This window comes from Callithrix jacchus, chromosome 15 (genome assembly GCF_049354715.1).
Source record: "Callithrix jacchus isolate 240 chromosome 15, calJac240_pri, whole genome shotgun sequence".
Taxonomy (NCBI): domain Eukaryota; kingdom Metazoa; phylum Chordata; class Mammalia; order Primates; family Cebidae; genus Callithrix; species Callithrix jacchus.
In genome coordinates this window covers 96,929,091-96,952,319 of record NC_133516.1, presented here as the reverse complement: position 1 = coordinate 96,952,319, position 23,229 = coordinate 96,929,091, and the positions used below count along the sequence as shown (strand labels likewise).

General features: G+C 36.6%; 1 long non-coding RNA gene across 2 annotated transcripts in view; it reads right to left on the bottom strand.

The window, feature by feature from the left end:
* LOC108588540 (uncharacterized) overlaps window positions 1-23,229 on the bottom strand; it is a 79,110-nt gene that overhangs the window by 31,516 nt on the left and 24,365 nt on the right. Inside the window, exon 3 of one of the 2 annotated variants that reach the window (XR_013527712.1) lies at window positions 22,922-23,088. This is a non-coding gene — a long non-coding RNA (uncharacterized LOC108588540). Of the gene's footprint in view, window positions 1-20,461; window positions 23,089-23,229 lie in introns of those variants that run through there. The other variant, XR_001907472.4, reaches the window with a different exon arrangement.

Sequence of the window (23,229 nt, the reverse complement as noted above, 5' to 3'; positions counted from 1 at the left end):
AAATAGACCCGCATTCAGAATACTCTAGGACTGTTATAGTGGTGTCTAAGGCAATTTTATTCCCAGTAGAATGGTTAAAATACAAAACTGTTAGTGACAATGATAGCTAAAATAAATTTTCAAGGGATATAAATTGCAAAATAATAAAAATTCCCATGTAAAAACATAAGAGTGGAGAGTGGTAAAAGTTTGTAGATTTGTTAGACACAATCCAAATAGACCATTATATTTATATGTTATTCTATGTAACCCTCATGGTAACCACAAAGCAAAAGTATTTAGTAAAAGCACTAAATGAAATAGAAAGTATTCAAAGCATATAACAAGCCAGAACACCCCAGCAAACCACAAAGGAAGACAGCAAGAGACAGGAAAGCAAAGTATCTATAAAACAACTGGAAAACAACTAACAGCATGGCAGCCCTAAGTCCTTACCTATCAATAATTACCTTGAATGTAAATGGATTACATTTCCCAATAAAAACACACGGAATGACTAAATGAACAAAAACAAAACAAAGCTCAACCCAAATATATGGTGCCTAGAAGAGACACCTATAAAGGCACACATGGTCTGAAAGTGAAGGAGTGGAAAAATAAATTCTACACTAAGGTGAACCAAAAGAGAACAAAAGCAGCTATACTTTCATGAGGCAAAATTGACTTTAAGTAAAAAAAATTTTTAAGAGTCAAAAAAAGAATATTATACGATGATAAAGGGGTTAATTCATCAAAAGAATTTAAAAATTGTAAACATGTATGCACACAACATTGGAATACCTAACTATAGATAACGAACATTAAAGAATCTTTCTAAAGAAAGTGATAGAGTGAAACACAATAGTGGGGACTTCAATAACATAATTTCAACAATAGACAGATCATCCAGACAAAATTAGTAAGGAAACTTGGATTTTAATAATGCATTAGATCAAATTGACCTAAAAGGCATATATAGAAACAGCCCATCCAAGAACAACGAATACCTTGTTTCTCAAGTACACACAGAACATTCTCCAGGATGCATCACAGGTTAGGCCACAAAGCAAGCTTCAGCGATTTTAAGACTGAAATTATGTCAAGCTTTTTTCCAGCCACAATGGTATGAAGCTAGAAATCAGTATTAGGAAGAATTTCAGAAAATTTACAAAAGCATGAAAATAAACAGCATGCTCCTAAAAACAGTCTATCTGAATAAACCAGAAATGAGTAGGAAGATTAAATCAGTGATTAAAAAATCTCTAATGAAAGAAAATTCCAGGACCTGATGGCTTTGTGGCCAAATTCTATCAAACATTTTTAAAGTAATTGACACCAATCCTACTCAAACTCTTCCAAAAAGTTGAAGAGGAGGGAATACTCCTAAATTCTTTTTACAAAGCCAGTATTACACTGATATTAAAACCAGATGAAAACATTAAAGGAAAAGAAAATTACAGGCCAGTATCTTTGAAGAACACAAATGCAAAAATCCTCAACAAAATACTAGCAAACCTAATTCAACTATAAATTAAAACAATCATCTACCATGATCAAATAGAATTTATGCCTGGCATGCAATGATGGGTCAACATATACAAATCAATATATGTGATAACATCATATTAACAGAATGAAAGACAACCACCATACAATCTTCTCATTAGGTGCCAAAAAGCATTTTACAAAATTCAATATCCTTTCATAGTAATAAAAAGAAAACAACTTGCAGTCACGATGGCTCACACCTGTAATCCTAGCAATTTGGGAGAGTGAGGAGGGTGGATCACAGGGTCAGGAGTTTGAGATCAGCCTGGCCAACATTTTGAAAACCTGTCTCTACTAAAAATACAAAAATTAGCCTGGCATGGTGGCACACATCTGTAATCCTAACTACTCAAGAGGCTGAGGCAGGAGAATTGCTTGAACCCAGGAAGTGAAAGTTGCAGTGAGCCAAGATCAAACCATTGTACTCCAGCCTGAGTGACAAGAGCAAGACTCCATCTCAAAAACAAACAAACAAACAAACAAACAAACAAAAAACTCTCTCCAAATTAGATATACAAGAAACACACCTCAGTACAATAAAGGCCAATTATGAAATCCCCATTATGCTTACCTGTGAAAACTTGAAAGCCTTTCCTCTGAGGTCTGACCTAAAGAATGCCCACTCTCAACACCTTAATAGGCTATTAGAAATTCTTGCTAGAACAATTACTCAAGACAAAGAAATAAAAGAGATTCAAATAAGAAAGGAAGAAGTGAAATTGTCCCTGTTTGCTGATGACCTGATCTTATATGAGAAAATCCCACAGATTCCATTGGAAAACTGTTAAAACCGAAAAACAAATAGACTGAGGTTGCAGGATACAAAATCAACACACAAATATCAGTAGCATTTGTATGTACTAATAACAAATGATTTAAAAAATAAAGGGACCAATCCCATTCACAATAGCTACAAAAATAAAATATTAAGAAATAAATTTAGGCCGGGCGCGGTGGCTCAAGCCTGTAATCCCAGCACTTTGGGAGGCCGAGGCGGGTGGATCATGAAGTCAAGAGATCAAGACCATCCTGGTCAACATGGTGAAACCCCATCTCTACTAAAAATACAAAAAGATAGCTGGGCATGGTGGCACGTGCCTGTAATCCCAGCTACTCAGGAGGCTGAGGAAGGAGAATTGCCTGAACCCAGGAGGCAGAGGTTGCGGTGAGCCAAGATCGCGCATTGCACTCCAGCCTGGGTAACAAGAGCGAAACTCCATCTCAAAAAAAAAAAAAGAAAGAAATTTAACAAGAGGGTAAAAGACCTATACACCAAAAATTATAAAACATTGATAAAATAAATTGGAGAAGATATAAATAAATAAATAATATAGTCTGCGTTCATGGATTGAAAAAATAATATTGTTAAAAAAGTGCATACTACCCAACATGATCAACAGATTGAATGCAATATCTATCAAAATTCCAGCATCATTTATCATAGAAATAGAAAAAACAATCCTAAAATTCATGTAGCTCCCAAAAAAATCCCCAAATAGCTAAGGCAGTCATATGTAAAACCACAAAGTTGGAAGTATTATCCTACCTAATTCTAAACTATACTACAAAATTATTGTAATTAAAACAGCATGATATTGGCAAAAAATAGACACATTGACCAATGGAACAGAATAAAGAATGGAACAGCAATGAACGCATACATACGGTGTCAAGTGATTTATAACAAAAGTGCCAAGTATATGCAATGGAAAAATGAAAGTCCCTTCAATAGTGTTTGGAAAAATAAATTTCTGCATGCAGAAGAATGAAACTGTACTGTTATACCATAAAGAAAAATAACTCAAAATGGATTGAACACTCAAATGTAAGACCACAAACTATAAAACTACTAGAAGAAAACAGGGGAAAACTACATGACTTAGGTCTGGGCAATGATTTTTTTTATTTGGCCCCAAAAGCACAGGTAACAAAAGCAGAATTATACAAATGGGATTACATCAAACTAAAAAGCATCTGTACAGCAAAGGAAACAGTTAACAGTGTGCAAAGATACCTTATGGATTGAGAAAAGGTACTTGCTAGCCATACATTCAATAAGGTGTTAATATCCAGAACATATAAGGACAAGCAAGTCAATAGGAAGAAAAAAAAAACTTCAATTAAAAAATTGGACGTCCACTTCCACAGACAGCATACAAGCATACACATACAAGTTGTATGTAAAATGTTTTTTGATCATCTGCTTTTTTTATGATTCAACACTGACTGTTGTGTAAAATGGTATTGTATTAGTCCATTCTAATGCTACTACAAGGAACTACTTGAGACAGTAATTTATATAGAGATTTAATTGACTCACACTTTGGCATAACTGGGGAGTCCTCAGGAAACCTACAATCATGGTGGAAGGGGAAGCAAACAAGCCCTTCTTCACCTGGTGGCAAGAGAGAGAAATGCTGGGTGAAGGGGGTAGACCCTCATAAAACCAGCAGATCTTGTGAGAACTCACTCATTACCCTGAGACCAGCACAGGGATAAAAATGCCCCCATAATTCAATTATCTCCAGCTGGTCCCACCCTTGACACATGGGGATTATTACAATTCAAGGTGAGATTTGGGGTGTGGACACAGAGCCAAACCATATCAGGCATGTTAGGTCACATCTAAGTGTCAAATGATGTTGCTTTCAAGGAACTTATGACTTGAGAAATGAACCCATAAAGCAGAGAAGTTTAATTAATTATACAAGGCAATATGTGGCAGGTAGTAAATTTTCTGGAATCTCAATGGATTAATTCAGAAAAGCAGAGATTACTAATTGTTCGCTTGTTGTAGAATGCTATTTCATAGCTTTAAGCTACAGGTTCAAATTTCAAGAATTTTATTTACTGCTTTGAAATATGGAATTGCTAGACTATCAACAGGTGACAGCAGGAATACCAGTCACCTGATCTGAAATGTAAAGCATGGACTAGACGGGACATTCACTAAAGTAGCACATATTTTTCACCACCATTTTTAAATGTGAAAACTAACCCTATCAAACTAAACATATTAACATTTCATGGAATCAGTTATTTTCTATAAAACAACACTGATCATGTAATGATTGGTTAAGGTTCCTGTTAATATCTTTCTCAATAACCTCTTCTTATTGCTTCAAGAAACAATATTAGTTTCTATCAGTATCAGTTTCTGTCATACTACCTATAACTATTGAGAGCCATCTACTAGTTAGGAATTATCTTTGTCTTTCTAATTTGTTTCACCCTGAATTCAACTATAAACACTAAATGACCATGTCATTTCCAGCAAACCCACAGTCAAAAACCCTTAAAGGTTTTCTGATTTGCTAGCTTTGAGTACTTCGGTGTACTCAGAAGTAGAAATTCTGATAACTATTTTGCAGACTGTTTCAGAAATAAAGTAACACATTTAAATTCTTTTCTCTTTGACTTCCCTTTTTCTTTTCTCTCTTAGTAGGCAAAATAATAATGGTTAACATTTATTGGAGACTTACTATAGATCATCAATATTATTCTATTTAGTCCTCATAATAACACTGAGTTTGGTGCTGCTATCATGCCTCCCATGTCACAGAAAAGGAAATGCTAATATCGAGAGACTAAATATCCTGCTTAGGGGCATACCGCTCATAAGGTAAAGATCCAGGATTTATAACCTAGGCAGCCTAACTCCAGAGCCCAAGGTTTTGTTGTAGGATTTTCTTCTTAGTTCAGCTAAAAAAAAGGGGGGGGGGTGGTCGTTGTCACATGACCCTGAAATATTAGGCTCACACACTCTCTGCCGAGTGAGAAAACGTGAAATTTATTGGGCAAAAAGGAAGAAAGGGGGAAACAGGGACTCTCAGCAGAGCAAGATTCTTGCTACTATATGCTTCCTGCCTCGCAGATTGAATCCCAGGTACCACGGAGGAAGAAGGGGCAGGCTCCATCCCCTACAAACAGGGCTAAGTTCCCGAGGCTCCACCCCGCCATTGTGCCCTCCTGCCGGTGCACATGCTGGTCAGAGGTTCTCCTGGGTCCCATTTATATTTGGTTGTCTCACTTTGACCACTACATGATATCAGACCGGACTGAAATTATTAACTTGGAAAAGGCTGTTCTTCTCCAAAAATAAAGTATTTTGCTTAATTTTTTTTTAAAGGCTAATAACACTTCTCTTCTATTTTATTCCATAGACTAATCTACAAACAGGATAACAGCATTTGGGTATCATGGTGCCATTCCTAGTCATATCTTAGCATCAGTTTGGCTAACAGAAAAGATGAATACTAATTTGTTAGATTGTGAGCCCTCCTATTTTCCCCCTCACTTCTCTACCATCCAATATTATTAATGTTAATGAAGGGGAAGGCTGAGAGTTGTCCATAGAGAAAAGAATGAAAGGTTAGTTGGGAAGGAAGAGAAAGGTAAGTAGCCATTGGAATGTGGATTTGGGACAGAGACACAGAAGGATGTCTGAAAGAGCAGAGATTCTAGAATCTTTCAGTCTGCGATATCTTACAGGATATAAGGAATCCTGTAGCTCACCTCACCTCTCCATTTTGTTAAATTTTGACAGACTTCATTAGACATTTAACTTGCACTATTGCATACACACACACACACACACACACATACACACACACATACACACACAATGAACTAGTGCTGGTATACCTTCTGAAGGTTTCATCAAGCAGAACGTGGCTATCTTCATCTCCATTTCTGTTACGTTTCTTTTTTTCCCCACACCTAATTTCTGTGGTTAAGCATGGAGTTAGTTCTACAGCAATGCACTTCTTACCTAACAATGTACTTCTTAAACAAATAAGAAACACGTAGTGAAACTTTATTCAAGTTTTTGAGTGGCCCCTTCAACGTAATTTCTCAACAAGCACAGTAACTTAGATTTTTTCTTCTTCACAAACTGTCCATAATCTTTGGTAACTCTCTTAAGAACACACACCTGTCTAAACGTAGTAACTTGTTTATTTTCACTAGAACAGAAATTAAGCAAAAAGTGACTGAGAGAAGATCGCCTTAGACACACAAAGATTACTATAAATGCTAGATAATATTAAGCTTTTGTTCAGATTACTCCTTAGCCATGTTGTGTTCAATGCTTTTTCTGTAGTTTCAATCCCTGACTCAAGCATTCTTTTTAAGCCCCTTGCATATTTATTTTCATCGGTCCTTGACTACTTTGATTCTCCAGTTTTGTTTTCCCTCCATATTCTCTCAGACTATCCAGCCTCTCCTACAGTCTTTGCTGTCTTTATCTATCTGTAAATCTGTATCTGATTATCTAAATGACTTTCAGATCAACCTCAATTTCCTTACATTCGTCTTCCTCTTCTGCCCGATGCATTAATGCTAAAATATGCCTTCTATATTCATATACCTTGGACTGTGAGCACAAGTACAGAAAACCACCAAACAAAGCAAACTATGATAATTTTTAGTATAGTTTCAAATCTCAGATGGGTCTTCTGTACCAATAGTTAATTTTCTAATTTGTCCTTGGTCAATTACCTCTTCCATTCCTATCAGTGATTATTCCAGATCCCAATCACTCTTCTTAAGTTCTCTGATCAATCTTCTTTCTCAGCAGAAAACCTCGATTCCCATTGCATTGATACTATTGGAGGCTTCAGATATGATCCATCTCAACTTCCTGGCTCCAAATATACAAATTTGTCTATGTATAAACCCAAGCTTTCTTACTTCTCTCTAGTAGCTAAGAACTCAATCCCTCCTGCTTCAAACAATCCCCAAAACTTTGCTTTCCTGATTCCTCCTGATTTCAAAATTTCTTGCTCTCAAATGTCTTACCTTACCCTACCTGTTACCTCTATTTTCAACTTCTCTGTTTGCTCTAAACTGAGCACATTAATATGCTCAATTCTTCCCCATTATAAACAAACTTCCCTTTAATTCAATATCTCCTTCTAAGAACCATCTCATCTTTCTCCTTCCTTTCTCAACAAACTTCTCAAAAGATTAGTTGATATTTCTATTTCTGTTTTTTCATCCATGTAATCATTTATCACATATAGGCATAAGGATTCCTCCCCATTACAACTTTGGAAAAATCACTTACTAAGGTACCAGTGACCTCCTTATCACGAATCAATAAGCAGATATTATTCTTTCTCTTTCTGGACTTTTCTGTTGCAATTAAAATTGATAATTGTTCCATCTTTCTAGAAACAGAAACACATAAAACTTTAATACCTAGTAGGCTTCATTGACACTTCATTTTCCAGCTTAAATTTTCTTACACTTTCTAACCAATCCCATTCTGTCTTCTTACTGGGCTTTTCCCCTCTGACCACCTAAAACTATTTCCAAAGACCATGTTGCTGGGATACAGATATCATTCCATTCACTTTTACTGGGAGGTCTCAGCTCACTCATTATTTTAAATACTGACTATATATAAACAATTTCTGAATTGATATTTCTGGTTAGAAACCTCCTTTGAGTTTTGACCTTGTATATACCAGTGGCTGCCAGATGACTTCATTTGGATAACCTAAATAAAGACTTCTTTAAAATTAAAATGTCTTAACTTCAGCCTGTCCTCTTCCTCTCTAAACATGCTTTTCTGGAATCTTTTCTAGAAGTTAGGGCTCTCCCATCTACTTTCTTACCTATACCACTATATTTATTTTAACTTACTACCTGAATTTTAAGTTTTCCAATTCAATAAATATCCTGCTGAGTTGCTTACCAAAACACATTTATCAGATCTATCTAGTCTTTTTCTTTCCTAGAACTTCCCAAATTCTGATAGATAGTATCTTTAAAATGAACTGTTACAACAGCATTCTAATTGATTTCAAGCTAACCCCCTCAATTCATTCTCCATAAGTCTATAGCTGCCTATGATACTTCTATGTCTTCCCTTTGTTTATAAGAAAAAGACCAACATCCCAAACATGACATCTCTGGTTCTCTACAGTTAGCTTCTCCCCATCCATCTAGTAACTCACTACCATTTTTGATCCTCTACTTTATGCTTTGCAATATTATAAAATGCCCAACATATCATGTGTTTTAAGCTCCTCTATCTTTAAATCCCTCAACCTTTATTTCTGGTCTCAAATGCCTACCAACCTGTATCTGCTCCTTAAGAAAATTCCAGGGCCGGGCACAGTGGCTCAAGCCTGTAATCCAAGCACTTTGGGAGACCGAGGCGGGTGGATCACGAGGTCAAGAGACCAAGACCATCCTGGTCAACATGGTGAAACCCCGTCTCTACTAAAAATACAAAAAATTAGCTGGGCATGGTGGCAGGTGCCTGTAATCCCAGCTACTCAGGAGGCTGAGGCAGGAGAATTGCTTGAACCCAGAAGGCGGAGGTTGTGGTGAGCCGAGATCGCGCCATTGCACTCCAGCCTGGATGACAAGAGCGAAACTCCGTCTCAAAAACAAAACAAAACAACAACAAAAAAAAAACTTTCAATTCCAGTTTCACACATTGTAAGACTGTATCAAGGGTAGCAGCACCATTTGTTACCAGCAGACTTATACTATTTTAAACCATTAAAATGCTGTGTTGCATAAAAATAGAAATTACCTTTTGTATAACACATCTCTTAAAAATGAGCTCTTAGATTCCATTTTATTTATTGCTTTAAAATGGAAAATGAATCCATAGGTGTCAAAAGTTATGACATTGAAAAGGTGAATTAAATATTATCAGAGCTTTAATCAAAAAAACCCACCTGTAACTATTTGTCAGGATCCCATCAGTTTCTGTGCATTTTATGACATTGTTTTTTTGAATGTGTTAGAATCTAAGAAATGAGTCTGATGTAAAGAGTATTTTAAGACTCAGAATAATTGTTGCCAACGTACTCAGGTAACTTTTAAAACATCCTGTGTGATAGAGTGAAGAGCCATAAGGCATCAGGGCATTTTAGTACCTTGAACTTTCAGTGGCATTTAGAAACTCTCCGAAGGAAGTGGCGTGGTGACTTTCATGTGTTAATGTTTCCAAAGGCTTTCAGAACGTCATGTGATAAGGACTCAAAAACTTTTGCAGCGGCCAGCTTTCCAGCAGCTTGCTTCTGCTTTTTAGTGTTGAAGTACATGAGACCTTAGTTGTTCAAAGTCTCCCAATATTTACCAACCACAAACTTGCTTTCTGTATTTTTCCTTCCAAGTGCATCCCGTAACTTAAGGATATCTATTTAACCTTTTTGATCCACAATGACTGTTTTCTCTGATAAAGTGTTATTAATGAATATGGACTTTTAATAGGTAAAACAAGGGAGACAGATTTACCAGGAGAGGTCCTTATACAATCTAATCAGAGTAATGGACAGAGTTTCCTGGTGGAGTTCTAAAGGATTATAAGCAAGAAACAGTTTACTCCACAGACAAATTTAACATTTTCTAAAAGTTTACTCTGAATATTGATTTTGTTTAAAAGTTTATACCCTTTTTCCTGCATTTTTGCCAATTAACAACCATGCCTTTGTTTAATCTTAATATGACCAGGATGAAACAATGTTAAATAATTGTTAAAACATGACATTAAGAAACACAAATGCAGGAGTCATCCTTTCATGATAATTATCATAGGCTGGAGCAAATTATTGTACCATGAACTGATTTTAGTAGTTTTTAAACATTACAAATTTTACAACCAGTCTTTTACTAAATCATTTTGTACAATCGAAATCTCTCTGAAAAACACTGTGATACCTTTAGACTGGACAGCAGAAAATAAAATGTGCCTCAACAAGTACTCCTGACCTTTAAAGGCTTCAGGAAGGACGTGGAGGTAAGCACGTCTCTGAGGGCAGAAAAGGGGCCCAGCTGCTGAGTGACGTTCTCATTCTCATGGTTGGGCTTGTTGTCTGGAGAAAGAGTCATGCTCCATTTAGTAATTTCAGTGTTTCTTCCTCTTCCTGTAAAGACTGGTGTGGGAGCAGGGAATATTCATTCACAAAAAATGGAATACAAATATGTATCCCATGGGAAGGAGCCATTTATAGAACTGTCTAAAAATATGTATTTGGGCAGGTCAAATGATATTTTGCAATATTACTGTGATGACCATTAAGTGTGTACACTGGCTTTGAATATGTGTTCATTTCTGAAGCAGGAGTCTTTTTAAAGTACTAGGAAAACGGGGTCGCCAAAGAAATAAATTGTTATTTGCCTAATTTCTTTGTATCTAGTTCAAACCAGCTCCCCGAAGCAGAAGTCATGGATATCTGAGAAATTAAAAACTTAATACTCAGGATTCCTTACCAATGACATTATCCGTAGTGTTACAAGTTATACTCTTTTTAAATTTAGTACATAATTTTGCCTTATTAAAAGGTCCTAAAAGTAACTGAGCAAGGGAAAGCTAAGACATTGCAGGAGAAATCCAGGTCATAGAGCTCATCCAGCACAACTGACTAGAAAATTTATCAGTCTTGGATTCTGATTGCTGATTTGGGGCATGGAGAAGTTTTCCTCACCATAATAGGGGCTGTCTGAGAATGGGCACCGGTTGGAGTGTAAGAAACACAGACTGTACACGAAAGCCTGGGTCTCCACATCCCTACCCCTTGTCACACATCCACTATGTGTGTGGTCTTCATTTTAACCTCTTTAAACCTGTTTCAAATCCAGGAGTGAGAACTAAATAATTCATCTGTTTTTTTTCTGGCTCTAGATTCTAATTTCATTTTTATTATCTTTTGCTCTCCCTCAGTTGTGAAGGAGGACTGCATTTTGCTTGTGTTCTAGATAAAAGCAGATTTTTATGTTCATTCATGCCAATATTTCAGTTGAAAATTAACTACAATTTTGTTTTCTGAAAGTGATCACCAGACTTTCTGGATTGCATTTATTTTTATCTGGGAGACATATGAGGTGTCATGCCCCATCCTTTGGAGAGAAGCAACATCTAGCTTAAGGGTCAAAATGGAGGGGGCTGAGGTTACACTTTTTATGAGTGTCTCTTTATGAGGGGCAAAGTCAAATTATCCCAGATGTGTACCACCTCATTTCTTTAGCCTTCCCCAAACCATCTCTCCATATTTGCAGGTATATCTAGGGTGCTTTTCTTTACTGAAGCAATGGTGTAATTTAAGATGATAACCAAACAAAAAAGGGGAATTAAGGCTTTATGTTAAGTAGTATATTTACAGTTTCTAAAAGGAAATCACAATGAGTTTTTGGGGTTTTTTTTTTTGAGACAGAGTCTTGCTCTGTCACCCAGGCTGGAATACAATGGTGCAATCTTGGCTCACTGTAACCTCTGCCTCCTGGGTCAAGCAATTCTCCTGCCTCAGCCTCCCAAGTAGCTGGTATTACAGGTGCCCACCACCATGCCCGGCTAATTTTTATATTTTTTAGTATAGACAGAGTTTCACAATGTTGGTCAGGCTGGTCTTGAATTCCTGACCTTAGGTGATCCACCCACCTTCGTCTCCCAAAGTGCTGGGATTACAGGTGGGAGCCACCGCACCCAGCCCAAGAATTAAGTTATTTACAAGGAGTCCAATCCCTGGCATCTCCCCAGATACTTTCTAACCATATCTTCCTCCCAACTCCCCATAATTAAATCAATGACAGTCTCTTCTAAGTGCTTCCTGTTCTAAAGCTTTTCTTGGCTAATCTTCACCAATTTTTTTTTTTTCAGGAAACTTTAACCCTACCTATTTCTTGATTATATTCTCCTTCCACAGTGCTTTTACCCAAATATAAGTCTTACTTTCTGGATTGTTGAAGAGGAAAATTTTTATTCATATAATGAATAAATATTAAGAAACTTCTGGAGTGACCCTTTCTTAGAATGGAGAGGAAAAAGAAATAACCTCATCTCCAAGTTAATGTCTTTATCTTCGGCCTAAATCAGAAAAGTGAAGATCATGTTCTGTTACCACTAGCAAACAATCCAAGTCACACAGCACCAAAGTATGTCAGCAGTGGAGAATTAGTGTGAGTCTACAGCAGCCTCAATTCTTGCATCCTCAGAAGAAAGAACTCAACCAAGGGGCATAAGAGCCAGAAAGACTGAGGCAAGTTTTGGAGCAGTTGTTAATGTTTATTTAAAAGCTTTCTAATAGGAAGGAAAGGAAATAAAGTATACTTGGAAAAAAGCTAATGGAGTCACTTGAGAGATCAAGTGTCTCGTTTGACCTTTGACTTGGTGTCTTATATGTTGGCATTCCACATCGTACTGGCCTGCCAACACTCAGGAGGGGCTGCAGGTGCATTGTGTTTACCGGTGTTGTACGCATGCTCACTTGAGGCATTCTTCCCTCACCAGTCAGCTGTTCCTACATGGTCATATAGTGGTTAAATGCCACGATTTTGCCTCTTAGTGCGCACGCTTGAGCTCATTTTCCCTAACTCTTGAGATCTTATCAGGAAGCTGCTGATCACCAGTATCAGGTGTTTCTCTATATTGGGAGACTGTCTTTTGCCTGCACTGGCTGTGACCAATTATTATTTTAGAGAGACAATTAACAACGACCCCACCATCACCTGATGGTTGCCTGACATTCCTGGTTGGTGTTGGAGGGAGTGGCTCTCCTGCCCTGCTCATGTCCGACTACCTACTGCAACATTCAACTGAAGAGATACTATCCTGTTTTTTCCCACTACCCTGATCATTTGGAGGTTTCTGTCCTATGTGGAAGAAGGGGATGCTACATGAAAGCAGTTCAAAGAAGGAACTCAGTAAAATCCAGCTTTAGAAATAAAATGCAGGAGTCAACTAAACCATCATATAAGCAGAGCCAAGTCTCGACTGCAGCGTCAACCAGAGAGAGTAACTTTGCTGGAATGTCTACGGTTTCCCGTGGTCTGGAAGTGAGGGAGACAAGCTATGCCTAAATTTTGCCAGCCCTGATTTGTGTTTTGAATATGTTTCTTGGGGGTAGAATCTAATTATCCCATTTCCATGAACTATCTTCTACCAAATCACTGAAGTAACCTTTAGTTACATTTCGGTTCTAACATTTAATACATGTGGCATCTAGGTAGCCAAAATAATGCTTTGCCATATGTATTAGTCCATTTTCACACTGCCGTAAAGAACTGCCTGAGACTGGGCTATTTATAAAAGAAAGAGCTTTAACAGACTCACATATTCAGCTCAGCCTTGGAGGCCTCAGTAAACTTACAATCATGGCAGAGGTGAACAGGAAGCAAGACACTTCTTCACAAGATGGCAGACAGAAGAAATGCCAAGCAAAGGAGAAAGAAGCCTCTTATAAAGCCATCAGATCTCGTGAGAGCTCATTAACTAGCACTGGAACAGCATGGGGGAAACCACTCCCATGAGTCAATTACCTCCACCTGGTCTCTCCTTTGATGCCTGGGATTACGGGGATGACAATTCAAAATGAGATTTGGCTGAGGAAATAAAGCCTAACCATATCACCATGTATAAACATGTTCATTTATGAGGTTCTTTAAGTGTTGTTTGGGTTTGAGGTTACTATTCACTCCAAACACACACAAATTCTGCACCAATTTAGAAATAAATAGAAGGGGCCAGGTGCGGTTGCTCATGCCTATAATTTCAGCACTTTGGGAGGCCGAGGCGGGTGGATCACTTGAGGCCGGCAGTTGGAGACCAGGCTGGCCAACATGATGAAACCCTGTGCCTATTAAAAACACAAAAATCAGCCAGGCATGGAAGCGCACCTGTACTTCTACTATTTGGGAGGTTGAGGTGGGAGAATTGCTTGAACCCTAAAGGTAGAGGTTACAGTGAGCTGGGAGATTGACTGCTGCTACATTCCAGCCTGAGCAACAGAGTGAAACCCTGTCTCAAAAGAAAAGAAAAGAAATAGAAATATACATAAAATTGTAATATTGATTTCTGTCTGACACAGTTAAACTAGAAAATTTCTCTTGTACCTGAGACCACAATGGGTTTCTTCACATGTGCAGGCGCTGGAACTTATAAGTAGATAGTTAGGTTTGCAAAGCAGGCAAATTCCTCATTAACTGCCTACCTCCAGCTCCAGCTACACAGAGAGCTCAAGAGGAAGGGCCACTCATGGTCAACAAGCATGAGCATATTCATGGTGGCCATTAGGAAAAACAGCGTAAATCAATGTAAGTCAGTCTCCCACGACCACACCAATCACGTAAATCACTCTTCCTACTAAGGGAAACAGTAAGTGAGAAGCCAGAAAAAGGGTAAGGTCTCTTTGCAAAACTATCATTTGAGTGTAAGTTCTTGTTTTATGAACTAAGGAGAAGATGGACAGGGGGAAAGGATGGTCTCCCTTACAATGGTAAGAAGGTTAATAACTTTCAGCAGATTAACCTGAATTTATACCATGAACTGAATATTAATTTTTAAGAATTAGTGGCTATAAAATCTGGATCCTACCTAAAAATTTTAATAGCATGACTCTTTGTTTCTTTCCTCAGACTTTGTGGTATATTCCTTCTTTTATTTATTAACAGATACTAGGGATATGGTAGTATCTTTTTAGAAAACAAGGTATTTCAGGAAAGAAATAAGTGGGCAAAGAGCTTCTGTATACTGTGGACAGTGTTGCAACCGAGGAGAAGTGGTGATACTTGAAAAAAAACTTGAGACTGGGCACGATGGCTCACCTCTGTAATCCCAGCAATTTGGGAGGCTGAGACTGGCAGATAACCTGAGGTCGGGAGCTTGAGAGCAGCCTAGCCAACAATATGAAAACTTCATCTCTACTAAAAATACAGAAATCAGCCAGACGTGGTGGTGTGTGCCTGTAATCCCAGCTACTTGGGAGGCTGAGGCACAAGTGTCCCTTGAACTCAGGAGGCAGAGGTTGCAGTGAGCTGAGATGGCGCCATTGCACTCTAGCCTGGGCCCCCAAAAGGAAACTCCATCCCGACTCCACGACAAAAAATCTTGAAAGATGAATAGCCAATCAAGGGGTGGGCAAAGAGAGGGGAAAGGGTTCGATGCAGAGAGAGCAACATGCCTTAAGTTGTGGAAAAGCGATACTGTTTCAGGATTTAAATTCAAAAGTAGGATTTTAAAAGGCTAGAGACAGAATATAAAACAAAAAATTCTTAGCAGAAAGACCATTTCAGTCAAATTTCCTTTACTTCCCTGTCATTTGCTTACTCAGTGCCAGGACATATTTTTATTCTGTCAAGTCTTGTGTAATGTTTCAAGTGAAACATTGGTTTCTGACACTTCAACATATATTCTACAATAAGATGAAATTTTCATAGTTCAGATCTATCTCTTTTTTGCAGACTCTAAAATAAGAAGGATTTAAATAATAGAAGATAAATGTATTCTTAAATATATAAATCCAAAAGATGGCCAATCTCTTAAGATTTTATGAATAGTCTACTTTCATGGACTATTATCAAGAATTATCTAAGAATCACTCAAAATTAAATTGCAATTATCTACATGACTAAACACAAAGTCTTAAAATGCTATATTTTTCTTCAAGGCATTAAAAATAAGCATTAAAGATTGTATGTTCTCTGCATCTCTCTTGATTCATGTAGGCAACATCCTCAATTGCTATAGGGAAGCTATTCACATACAGTAAATATTGCATTTCCAAAAGTGATAAAATTGTATGTCACAGCTTTTTCTTCCAGATTGGGCAGATTTTATTTTTCAGATGATACTCCCAGGAGATCTCTCTTTTGATAGTGCAAGAGAAGGATGAATTAAAGTTTATTTAAATGCCCAATAGTCTAAGAAATGGAAAATAAATAGATAAAGGCTATTTTTATTACAATGTAGAATTCTATCAAAACTATAGATTCCTAAATAAGAACTTTAAAGTTTCCTGAAGAAACTTTTGCCCTGAAAGGATAGACTATCATTCCCAGATTTGTAGTCTCTTATAGGCCTTTTTTCTTCCTTCCTTCCTTCCTTCCTTCCTTCCTTCCTTCCTTCCTTCCTTCCTTTCTTTTCTTTCTTTTCTTTCCTTTCTTTCCTTTCTCTCTTTCTCTCTTTCTCTCTTTCTTTCTTTCTTTCTTTCTTTCTTTCTTTCTTTCTTTCTTTCTTTCTTTCTTTTTCTTTCTTTCTTTCTAGATGGGATCTCACTCCCATTACCCAGGCCAGAGCACAGTGGCACAATCAAGGTTCACTTCAGCCTCGACCTCCAGGGCTCAGGTGATTCTCCCCCCTCAGCCTCCCAAGTAGCTGGGACTGCAGGTGCATGCCACTATGCCTAGCTATTTTTGTTGTTGTTGTTAGCTATGGGGTTTTTACCATTCTGCCCAGGCTGGTCTCAAACTCCTGGACTCAAGCAGTCTGCCAGCATCTGCTTCCCAAAGTGCTAGGATTACAGGTGTGAGCCACTGTTCCTGGCAGAGACCCAATTGTCAGAAATATGTTGTGTGTTGAAAATGAGCAAACAACTGACTATTAAATAGGTTCAATATAAAGTAATGATTTGGATGTCTCAAAACAATCATTTGCTAAAGAAGTTAATTTTGTATTAAAATGTATACTATTTTATTAGGCATATGGAGTGATAAGTTCATTTAACTAGGTTTTAATAAAAATAACAATATGTAGTAATACCTAAAGAAAATCAAATGGAAGAAAGGAGATTAAATAAGAAAAATAAGAATTGTCTTCCTTCCACCCTGCCACCCAGTCCTCATCTTTTATAGTCTCCCCATCTTTCTTTTCCCCAACCCACCAAGAAGAAACCACTGTTACCAGTTACAACTGTGTTGTATATTCTATTTAAAAATCCTCTAGATTTTACAGGTTTATACATGATCTACCTATCTATCTTCTTTTAACACAAATATCCTGTTCTATAGTCTAATTTCGTTTGCACTTAATATCTCTTTGGTATCATTTCATATTAATGAATAAAGAACTACTTTTTTTGCTTTTTATATTGCAAGCTTGGTGCTCCTCCACCATGTGAATGAGCCGTAATTTTATTTTACTTATATAGATCTAAAGGGTACAAGTGCAGTTTTCATACATGGATATATTCCACACTGGTGAAATCTGGGCTTTTAGTGCAACCATCACTCAAATAGTGTATGCTGTACCCACTAGGTAACTTCTCATCCCTCATTACTCCCACATCTTCCCATGTTTCTGAGTGTCCAGTGTCTATTTTTACACTATCTGTGTCCATTTATACACATTATTTAGCTCCCACTTATCAGTGATAATATAGAGTATTTGACTTTCTGTTTCTGAGTTATTTTACCTAAGATAAAAATGAGCCATAATTTTAGAAATGGCTGTTTCCTAAATAATATACATGTTTGGTTAGAAACTACACTGGCTTTTAAAGGCTCAAAATAAAAAATTCCACCTGCTGTCAACTCGATCTCAATTCCATTGTATTTCTCGGAAGAATTTCATAAACAAAGAAAGAGCTCCCCCCAAAATGTAGAGGTCTCAGTTCCTCTGCTCTGCCTCAGGGAGCTTTAAAATCTTGAGAAAACAAACTCTCAAAATACTTAGATCCTTGACATGTAAAATGAAAGTCGGTAAAATTATTGATGGATATTTCTTCCACCTTAACACTTAATCAGTACTTTCAAAAAGTTTTATGTTGAACATGCATTAATTCAATACTTGGTCTTTATAAACTTCATAATAAGCAACTTTAAGAAGACAGTCAGGACAGGGAAAATTCTTGATTAGAGGAAGTTCCTGTATTTGACCACTCACTTGCACGAGTCATAGATATCGTCTGTAGGCCTCTGCCCGTTGCTTGATAAAATGGGATTCTTGAGTCAGCAAGTACATTCCTGAGCTAGTCTATTGGAATTTCTTGTGTCCTTCTCAGGTTTTTATTTTAAGACCATCAGTGGGAATTATTTCCCACAATGGAACTTAGGGAGAGGACCGATCTCAAAAGTTTATTTAGTTCCAAACTTGTCATATCATAACCCACAAAGTCATCACCTACTACCAGAGCTCACAAAGCAATGTAAATAACAGAGTGTAGAGTCCCCACTCTTCTGAGCCACTTAACTCCCAGAAGCTCCACAAGCTGCCACCCAAAGATTCAGGCTGCTCCAAGACATCTTGGTTTAAGACATAGTCCACTCCTTTAACTTAATAAAATTTAAATTTTTTGTTTAATTGTTTAAATGTTTTGTTTTTAAAAGTTGTTGACGTCTTCACTATCCCCAAATTTAGATTCTTCGTGGGACTTCGTGTTTCTCAGACCATGCTTTTCTATTTGTTTTCCTCTTTACTCATGCACTTTATCATTTAACAGCATTTTACTGAAAATGCTACTAGAACTTGATAGTGTAGAACTATATTCTGAAGGGTTACAAATGGAGGAAAATAATTTAGTGTGTCTGTAAGTATACTTTGTTTTGGTAGGAAAAAAAACTACCTAATCACATTCAGTGTAGCTAAATGTCTGAAGTGTGTCACCTTCTCAATAATACAGCCTTCCTTATTCTTGATGTTGACACTGGATATCATAAAGGTTTCAGCCTGGGTTTCTCCCTCATTAGTTGCCACTGCATGCCCTAATGCTTCTCTGTCTTACAGTAAGGCCCACTGAATTCAAAGTCAAAGGTCAGGACCCTTTCCCAAATCTAGATCCTGCCCCCAGGACTTTCTGTCCACAGATCGGGTGCATATGGAGAGTTCTCCTAATGTCCTGCACTTCTGAATTATCTGCGTTCTGCTTCGCCCACTGGGCTAACCCTCCTGATATCAATCCACGTATTACATTCATGGGAGCTTGCTATGCCCGTTAGGTACTATGCATCGTGCCACCCACTGGGACAGTCATCTGAGGCAGCATCTGCGGCAAAAGGAGTTTCCCTAGGTCCTTTCCCACTTTAAAGATTAGTCTTTGGCTGGAACTTGGTTACCCGTTTCTTAACAGCTTGCATTGTTCCAGCTGTAGCATACTTCATTCCTGAATCCACCAGAGTTACCAGAATAATATTTGAGGAAATTCTTCATAGCAACTAAGTCTCCCTTTTCTGGCCAGGTACTCATATCTTGGGCTGGCAGTATTGCACTTGATAAAGCTGTGTTCTCAAGGAAGATATTGATTCCTCCAAGACGGGACTGATTGCCTGTACTCTTTTTGTCATAATACCTTCTATTTACACCAATAAGCACTTTTTGTATTATACTGCAATTGACGGTCAAAAATTGTGTCCTGTTCACTATTATCATAGTCCAGTGTCTAGCACATTGCCTGGCTTGTAAAAGTGCTCTGTAAATATTTGCCAAATAAGTAAATGAATGAAAGTTGGAGCTTAAGGAGAAAGAAAATCATAGAGAGTGAAATGTGAGGAAGCAGAGAGCAATACAGATGCAACATAATCACCACAGATAATTTCTCCAAAAGGTTTTTGAGTTAGAAATTAGTCTGGCAGATAGCCATGAGGAAACCTTGTATAAACTTTCCCATGTATGGCAATACACTAAGTGGCAATGAGTGAAATAGATTCTGAAATAAAGAACAGGGCAATTTTTGAGAGAAAAAATGTGTTATAAAGAACAGTTGGTGAAGGAATATAAATGCACGTTATCACAGATTGTTTCAGAGGCACTAACATGCATGATGGCAAAATGATATTAAAAGAATAGATAATCCTATGTGCTGTGCTATGTGTGTTTCTTTTTAAGGGATGGCTTTAATGAAAAAAACTATGATATAATGTTAGCTGGAAACTAATGATGTAAAATTGCCTACATGATACAAACAACACCACAACTGCAAAAAAAAAAAAAAAATGTGTGGGGTTAAAAAGAAGGGAAAATTCTCAAAATAGCAACAGAAAAGAAAAAATTATAGGTGACGTTTTCTACTTTTTAGTATTTTTCAAAATCTTAATAAATATATATTTCTGTAATTATTTACAGTTTCTATCTTTTTTTTACATACATTAATTTATTTAACATAAAAACTATGTAGTTCCCATAGCAACTGGACAGGTTGCAAATCTGTTTCCTTGGGTAAATATAACATTAACCATTAACTTTTTCAAAACAATATGGCAATAAACTCATCCTGAAATAGTTTTTAGTGCAAAAACCAATATCACCATGCCTTTAAGATGAGCACTAATTATTTTCAAAGAAAAATATTTCAATACTTTAAGATATTTTAAGACAGAGATTGGTGTTTTTCTCTACTCTATAACAAGTGTCTTCAGGAAGTATGAGCACTCAGACATGTTGAGAAAGGGGCCTTATCTATCCTTTTCTATCTACAAATGAACAACCATGTATGCAGACACATAAACACACAACACAGACACACATATGTCAAGGGTCATATATGAGTCCACAACTAGCTTTGAAAACGGAAAAAGTATATAAATGGGGTCTAATTGGGCAAATAAACTATTTACAATCTCTATAAGTCAAATAGAAGATTAAAAATACATCTGTGGACATATTTATGTGTATATATGTGTGAAGTGTATACATATATGTACCCTTGCATTCAAGGATCTAAGTATATAATAAAGTAGATCAGATTATTTCTCTACTTTTATTTTTCAAATATTAGGGAAACTGAGATACATGGTACTAGTGCAACTTTTGCAGTTTAAATTGTATCCATCTTACTTTTAATAATAGGGTTACAGAAGTTTTAAAATCAAATTATAAGCATTTGTATAAATAAAATAGCTATTGTTTCTGATCATAATGTCACAACTAAAATCACAGATAATATGACTTCGGGGAAATGTCAATTGAAAGAGGTTCAACTTACATTAACAGAATACTGGCCACCAGAAAAAGTAGTAGAAGATCAATTACTAGAGCATCCTTCCTTTTAATTTGTTTTTAAATTGTAAATATTCATTATGACCATCATGTACAAAAAAATATATCTTGAATTATAATAGCTTCTGCAATGCATTTTCTGGCTTCAATAATTAAGTTTCAAACCCACAGAAATTAATTGGGTTTAATAAGAGAACTTCATAGAATGTAAAGTTTTCAAATATGGATGAAAGAATGTAATGAGGTTAAAATTGACTCTAAGCCTTAATTAAAAAATACATACATATCAGAATATCATAGGAAACCCATAGAAAAATCAGAATTTTGCTCTTCATGTAGGTGGTCAACATGATATGAATTTTATTAAATCACTTATAAAACATTTAAACAGTTGACTAACAAATAATAAGTTAACGTTTACATGTTAGTCTTTTCACATCATAGAAGTTCGTTTCTTACATGTGTCACACTCTGATTCCTGTGTTAATCATCCCTATGTAAGTGGTTTTCCAATGTGTGGTGATTCAAGGACTTACGGTTATTCCCCTTTGTTGCTTCACCTCATGAAGTCTCGGAGCTCCTCCACATATATTTGACAAAGTGGGAGAAAAGAGCATAGGGGCGGCACATCTACACATTTTGTAAATACACTGGCCCAGTAGTGATGCAGTGTATACCACTGCCACTCACATTCCACAAGCAACAACTGCTCACACAACCCATGGTGTTGCAAGAGTAGTATACAGTTGCTAGCTAGGCAGCCACTTCCCAGCAAAAACTCAATACTACAGAAGGAAAATAAGAATTTTCACGGATATATCATCATATCTACCTTCCCAGCAATGATAATAACAATATTTTATTAATATTTGGTTACTTTGAGACAGATAATATATTCTTTGATATGCTTAATATATATAATTCGACAACCCTATGGGCTAAGAAATATTCTTGTAAGTATATTATACATGAGGAAATAGGCACAGGAGCTGTTCCAGAATATTTTTTATAAAAGGACTTTCTTATGGTAGAAATTGAATCTTATTCTAATTTTCATTAGAAATGATAATTTTTACTTACATACAATATCAAAAGGTAGTAGATCACAAAATAAATATTTTATTTTAAAAGGTAATGTTGAATGTATCATGAAACAATAATTAATTTTCCTTTTTATAGTCAATCCCACTTTTTTCATATATAAATTTGTTGATTAGTAAATGTTTTCAAATGCTGTTTGTAACACACACTAAAAATTCAATTGTTGTATGTTTCTATCATGTGAAGGGATAATTACCAAACCGAGTAAAATGTCAATTTTCTTTATACACCAACACTTCTAATTTGAATAATTTAGCCCAGGGACTTTAATGATTTCTGTCAGTCTGCTTTGGATTTGACAAGCAAATTAGGAACAAGTTAACTATTTACCTGACGAATTAGCGGCCTGCCTGTGGTCATTAAAGACACATTATTTTAGAATGACTATAAATTTTCAAAATTGCTGAAGTTATAACTTATACTAGAAGATATTTAACACACACATATTATTTTCCTTTTCCATTTTTACATATTGTTATCTTACATTGTATTATTGCTCTTACCAGCCAAATAATTAAAGATCAAGGCTCATAATGCTTGTAGTTGTACAGAGTTTTGAATTAGGTTTGTATTTTATTACATTCAACAGAGAACACAACCTATAGGTGCTTAATCATGTAGGTTACCCACTTTTCTCATATCATAAGTTAGCTGAGGGTAGTGGTCCAGAATGGTGCAGCATATTCGTGATGTCAGATCCCCAGGCTGCTGTTTTTCTGCTCCCACCATCTTAAACATGCAGTCTTTCATCATGGTTGCAAGCTTGATCCTACGCTGCCAGCCATCACATCTGTGTTCTAGACCGAAAGCAGTAGGAAATGCAAATGGCAAAAACGCTTTGTCTTAGCAAGTTTTACATTTTTAGTTACGAAGGAACACCGTCCCTGGGCCTTCCTCCTGCATCCCACTGTCTAGTACTGGGTCACATAGCCACTTGC